Genomic DNA, 6,797 nt, shown 5'->3' on the forward strand with positions numbered 1-6,797 from the left:
TGGTCTACACAGCTAGTTCCAGGACAGCCAGGGCTATACATAGAGACCCTGTCTCGAAAAACCAAAAAAAGAAAAGTACAAAAGATCCTCTTGTAGTGTTGCAAAGGAGGACGCCTTGCTGGTGCTGTGTTGTGAGATAGGATCTCATATGTTCCAGGCTGGGCCTGAACTGGGCCAAGAATGACCTTAACTCCTGATCTATCTGCTCACCATTCGCTGAGAGGGACCATGACTAGATAATAAAGATGCTGAACTTCCAAGATGGCTGGCTTCTTCTTGGCCTTCCTGACCTGAGACCCCAAAGCTTGGTAGCTTAAAATCAAAGGCCTGAAGGGTCTTTTATCCTGCCAGGAGGGCCTCCAGCCTGTACACCCAGGCAACAAATTCAAGGCCAGACCAGGACACGTTTCTGGACTTGTGGGTGAGAGTCGCTGTCTTCGTTCCAACAACGCCAGCGCCACTCCCCTCACTCCACTCCCTCAAGGACAAAGTTTTGGCTTCTTCCTGCTTTGCCCAGGGTCTTCTGTGTGCCTTTGTAGGTAGTAAAAGTCTTTTTTTCTGTCCTGGAACTAGCTCTTGTAGACCAGGCTGGCCTCGAACTCACAAAGATCCACCTGCTTCTGCCTCCCGAGTGCTGGGATTAAAGGTGTGCGCCAGTACTGCCCAGCTGTCTTTACCAGGTGATTCTGTTTGCTGTCTGAGGTTTCTCTGCCTGCTGTGCTTGAGATTTTTCCTGCTTTCTAATCCTTTATCTGGCAGAGAAAAGACCCTGCCCCAGTACCAGCGGGGCGTGGGTTCTCAATCCGCCAGGCTATACCTGTGGATGTTAGAGGACGTTTGCAGGGGTTGGTTCTCTTTTTCCACTCTGTGGGTCCCTGGGGGCTTGAACTCAGATCATCAAGCTTAGTGGCAGGCCATTCCCTAGTAGGCTGTCTTTCCCATTTGCTTGTTTTTGTTTTGTTTTTCTGAAGCAAGGGCTCAGTATACAGCTCCAGGTTAGTCTTGAACTCGCTGTGCGACCCAAGCTAGCCTCACACTTGAGATTCTTCTACCCTTGCTCGCCGAGTGCTGGAATTATGGGCACCCAACCACTGTGTTAGCTTTCGCATCCTTTTTCTGACTCCTGAGCCCTTAAAATGAACACAAATCTCTGTGGCCTCCTTGGCAGGCAGGACAAGCTGGTTGTGTATGACCCACTTCTGTTTTGCCTGGGTGATACTATTATCGAACTTGGATCCCAACTTGCATCCCAACTCAGGTGCTGAGGTCTGACCATCCTCGGTAGAACAGTTTAAAGAGCCAGATTAAAGGTGAAAAGCAGCAGAGGTAGAAGCAGGCAGGCCTCTGAGTAAGGGTTAGATCACCAGCCTGGTCTACAAAGTGAGCAGGGCTACATAGGGAAACCTTGTCTCAAACAAACCAAAATGAGAAGCAGAGCCAGGTGTGGTGGTGCACACCTTTAATCCCAGCATTCTGGAGGCAGAGGCAGGCGATCTCTGTGAGTTCGAAGCTAGCCTGGTATACATAGGAGTTCCAGGACAAAACAAAACAAAAAAGTGGGAAGCAGACAAAGATTTACTCAATATGACCACATTGGAAAGAGGGACAAAGGGATCCAGGGAGCTCTCCAAGTCTGTCTTCAGGGTCCTGAAGTGAAATCTAAGTTTAAATAGAGGGCTGAAGGTGCACACAGCTAAGCGGCCCCAGGAAAGGTGTGCTCTTGCCCACCATGTGGGCTCAGCCGGGTGCACTGTCTTAGTTCTTAGACGTCTGGGAGACCTCTTTTCAGACTTCCCCTTTCTTTCTCAGCGTGGGGTTCCTGGGCAAATTCCTGCTTTCGGGTCCTTTGTTTCACGGTGAGACTGAGGGCTACAGTGTCCCAGTGTCCCTTTAGAATATCTTCATTCTGTCCGGCTGCAGCAGCACGCTGTAGCTGGTGGTCCTGGCAGTTAAATACTTCAAATATCACTCCTCCCTGTGGGATAAAATGAAAACTCTAAGCAGTAGAGATGGAAAGGAAATGTTATCTGTTAAGCCCAGCTTAAATGCTTTGTTGATGTTGTCTGTTCTCAGAAAAGCCTAGAGGCAGGCACGCACTGTTCTTGTTAGGATGGAGAAAGAAATTCAAGTAACTGTGACCTTGGCCCGCACGTTCCCAGCACCCTCCTCGGCTCTCCCGGGAGCAGTCCCTCCTTCTGCGGTACTCCTTGGTGGCATTTCCTCCCTCCTGGTCTAAGCTCCTCTCTTCTTCCTTTACTCCTGACAGACCTATCACAGAGCCTTCAAGGTCACCGATTTTGAAAGGTTCTGTCTTCCCGGAAAGGACAGGCGTGTAAAGGAGAAAGTTCTGTCACAACAACGCAGTAAAGGCGAAAGTTATATCACAAGCACACCGTAGTGCTGCTGTTTGTTTTCTTAAATTTAACATAATCCGTAAGCCCCAAGACAAAAACTACACGCAGAACCAAGTTTGAAATCAGACAGGGTGGGGCAGAATTACACAGATAATTTTAAGGATTCCCCAGTCACTGACAAAGAAGAGTGTCCAGAGAAGAAGATAACTTACTACTTTGTCTAAAATTTTTTTCTTTTTATTTGTTTTTCTCTGTGTAGCCCTGACTGTCCCAGAACTCACTCTGTAAGACTGGGCTGGCCTTGAACTCACATATCTGCCTCCTGAGTGCTAGTATCAAAGGTGCAGGCCACCATCCAGCTAACAGCTTTATCTAAACCTTTAAGAAGACATTTAAAGGCTGGGAACGCAGCTCAGTTGATAAAAGTGCTTGCCAGCATACTGGAAGCCTGAGATTCGATTCCCAGTACCATAAAACTAGGTGTAGTCACCCTTGGCTGTATAATGATACTCCACCCCACACATTGAACAAAAGCTGGTTGTGGTTGTCCCAGCACTTGGGTGGCTGAGGTAAGAGGATTGATGTGAGTTGGAGGTCAACCTCTGTTACAGAGTGAAACTGTCTCAATACCTCAATTAAAAACCCAAAGTAGTCAGGCAGTGGTGGCGCACACCTTTAATCCCAGCACTCGGGAGGCAGAGGCAGGCAGATCTCTGAGAGTTCGAGGCCAGCTTGGTCTACAAGATAGGCTCCAAAGCTACAGAGAAACCCTGTCTCAGACAAAAATAAAAATAAAATAAAACCCAAACTAAAACAACAGCAAAGAAAACCAGCTAATGGAGTGTGGTGGCTTGTGACTGTAATCTTAGCATTCAGTCAGTGATCAGTGGGTAGTGTTCGGGTAGAAAGAAGGCCCACCCCATGCCCCCTCCCCTGGGAGTTTCCTCAGTTCAGACTCCACCCCCAAGAAAGCTCGCCAAACGATGACCTCTCCCCAGAGATGCTCAAGACCACTCCCACAGAGCATTTAAACTGCACCTCCCCCCCCCAGAACAAACACATGGTTTTCTGATCTTCCTTCCCTATCTCTTCTGGGGGCTGGAAAGCCACCCAGGAGCATTGGTATCCATTAAACATGGGTTTTTTTTCTAATTCGGCTTGATTTGGTCTGATTCAGATTATCGCCTCAGCAGAGAGGCTTATGGGAATGCAGAAACTTTTCAAGTAGAGATTTGCTATGAATTGAAAGACAGCATGTTCCAGACCAGTGTGGGCTATAGAATGAGACCCTGTTCAAGTAATTTATTTTTAATTAAAAAGCTCACAACCCCACATAAAGTGCACCTTCTTACATGGTGTAGTGTGGCAGGAGTATTGGCTTGTCACCCCAATTCTGTGTGAGGGATAGGCTGGCTCAGCTCCCCCACCCCCAGGTCTGGGAGCTTTCCTTGATCCAGGGAATCTCAAAGTTCCTTTTGAGCCACCCAGGGGGAGCAGCCTCCCCCTTTGTTACAGGTCTCCTGAGAGATGGGGATGGAAAACTCAGCACTGGGATGACTCTGGGAACAGCACAATAAAAACTAGCATGGAGCCAAGTGAGCATGTGCATTGCCTTTAATCCCAGCTCTCAGAAAGCAGAAGCAGACGAATCTTCGTGAGTTTGAAGCCATGCTGGTCCACATAGAGAGTACCAGGACAGCCAGGACCCCGGAAAGAGACCTTGTCTCAAAAACCAAACAAACAAACTAGCATGTGGGCTGGAAAGATGGTCTCAGTGGCTGTGGCTGAGAGCCTCATTCACTCACTGCTCTACCAAAGAGTCATGCTTTGCGTCCCAGCACCCCATCAAGTGTCTCAAGAACATATATAACTCCAGCTCCAGGGGAATCCAGTACCCAGTCCTGGCCACAGAGGAGCGCGCACGCGCGCGCACACACACACACACACACACACACACACCTTAAAAAATAAAAACCCAAATGTCTTGGGAAATGTGGGGAGCACCAGTCACTGGCCTAATTCCATACAGTCATCTCAGGCTCTATTTTTGTTACTTTAACATTTTTCCCCTCCTGGGTGTCTTCTGAAATCTCCATAGGTTCCAGGAATTATAGAAATGATTGATTAGCATATTTGTTTTGTTTTGTTTTGTTTTTCGAGACAGAGTTTCTCTGTGGAGCCTTTTCTGGAACTAGCTCTTGTAGACCAGGCTGGCCTTGGCCTCTAACTCTCAGAGATCTGCCTGCCCTTGCCTTCTGAGTGCTGGGATTAAAGGGTTGTGTAGAGCTGCTGGCGTCTGCCTCTGATGACACATGCTACCAAGCCTGACTGGGTTTTGATTTTTGACACACGCTGGCCCTGAACTCATGATTCTGCTTCTCTACTTCCCAAGGGATGGAATCATGGACATGCACCACCTCACCTAACCAAGGGAGGTAGTTTCAAATGAAGTCTTGTCACTAAGAGTAACTGTGAGCTGGGCGGTGGTGGTGCACACCCTTAATCCCAGTTGCAGCTTCTGGAGGCACTCCAGCTTGAGGAGCTGCGGGGTGAACCCAGTAATGAGACGCCTCCTCGCCTCTGGGGAGATAAAGTTATCTTCATGGATGCTGGCGAGGGACAGCTTGTACAGGTTCCTCACGTGGCCCAGGTAAGGAGCCAAGTCAAGCAAGAAAGCTGAATTGCAGGAGAAATGAAGGCCCAGTGTTTCTGTATACTCCAGGCTCACCTTTTCTGAGACCCTCTTGTTATAATGGGATGGTGACTAAATCTGGTGCCATCCCCCCACTGCATGAGGTAGGAGGACCTCTAGTTAAGGGGTCCATCCCGGACAACCAAGCCCACTGCCACCTTTAAGGGCTGCTTCGCTTCTGCCACTGCTCGAGTCTCGCTTGAGGTCTGTGGTAACCAGTCATCCATGGACACACATCCAAATAGTTCTTCTGACCCGCAGGCCATAAATCCAGCACTTTCAGCTTGTACTCCCTGGAGTGAGCCTTCTGGATAAGCAGTTTATCAATCTCTTCTAGGACAACTTGTACTTGGATCTCCAAGTAGATTGTTCTCCTCCTCAAAGCTCTGAGAGGGCATGGGGGGAAGGGTCAGGAAGACACTATAGCCCTCAGGACCTCAGCGTGATTACCATCACAGGCTTGCTTAGACAGTTGTGGTTATGAGTACTAAGGGTAGGCTCTTTATATAACAGTGTTGACCAAGGACTCATCTCTCAGCAGGCTCTGCCCAGCCAGGACCTGAAGTGTGAGTAGGGTCTTACTGCTCATCTTGGTGGCTCTTCAGGGAGAAAGATCCCGGAGAAGCATCAGATGTGACAGAGAGCTTTCTATCCCAGTCAGCTAGGTATGACTATGAGCTTCTGGACTGAAACCAGCACTCTTAACCACTGGGCTATCTCCCCATCCCAAAGAGAGAAGTTATAATTTAATGATAAAACTAATGTCAAAAAATGCCTAGAGGAATTCTTTAAAAGATTTATTATATGAGTGTTCTATCTGCATGTATGCCTGCACACCAGAATAGGGCACCAGATCTCATTATAGATGGTTGTGAGCCACCATGTGGTTGCTGGGAAATGAATTCAGGGCCTGGGCCTCTGGAAGAGCATCCAGTGTTCTTAACCTCTGAGCTATCTCTCCAGCCCCCTAGAGGTTCTCTCTCTCTCTCTCTCTCTCTCTCTCTCTCTCTCTCTCTCTCTCTCTCTCGCCAGAATTTCAAAGTAATAACTGGAATTACATCGGCAGCTTCCATGAAGTATTGGAGCAGAGGCACTCCCTCCGCCCCTACCCCACAGAAACCCCTGTCACTGCTTTAATACTTTATACAGATCTTGCCCTCACAGGCTTTCAGTGACCTCAACATTTCAAGGAGGGCCTTCACATGTTTTCTGCTAAGATTGTAGCTGTACTTAACATTTATCCCCATTATAATTTTTTCACTTGATTTCCATTTTCTATCATTCTGGTTGCTAGATATTCAGAGAAATCTGCTTTTTAGAAATAGGATGGAACAAAGAAGGTTAGAGTAGGGTTTTTCGGGGGGGGTTGGTTTTGATCTTTTTAGTAGATATTAACTATGTCAATGTTTGATACTATACAAAAGTAGTAGGTTTGGTTGTGTGTCTGTTTTTTAGAGAGGTTTTTTTCCCCCCCCTGAGACAGGGTTTGTTTTTGAAACAGCCCTGACTGTCCTGAACTGTAGACCGGGCTGGCCTTGAACTCACAGAGATCTTCCTGCCTCTACCTCCCAATTGCTGGGATTAAAGCCACCACTGCCCAGTTAAGTTAATAAGACAGGTTCTTATTATATGGTTTTGGCTGGCCTGAAACTCAGTATGTAGACCGGGTTGTGTAGATCTGCTGGCGTCTGCCTCTGATGACACATGTTACCAAGCCTGTCTGGGTTTTGATTTTTGACACATGCTGGCCC

General features: G+C 47.8%; 1 pseudogene; it reads right to left on the reverse strand.

The window, feature by feature from the left end:
- Window positions 1-4,776: 4,776 nt before the first annotated feature.
- On the reverse strand, window positions 4,777-5,635 carry LOC142854042 (preferentially expressed antigen in melanoma-like protein 1; annotated as a pseudogene).
- Window positions 5,636-6,797: the final 1,162 nt, after the last annotated feature.

Source organism: Microtus pennsylvanicus, chromosome 7 (assembly GCF_037038515.1).
Source record: "Microtus pennsylvanicus isolate mMicPen1 chromosome 7, mMicPen1.hap1, whole genome shotgun sequence".
NCBI classification, from domain to species: domain Eukaryota; kingdom Metazoa; phylum Chordata; class Mammalia; order Rodentia; family Cricetidae; genus Microtus; species Microtus pennsylvanicus.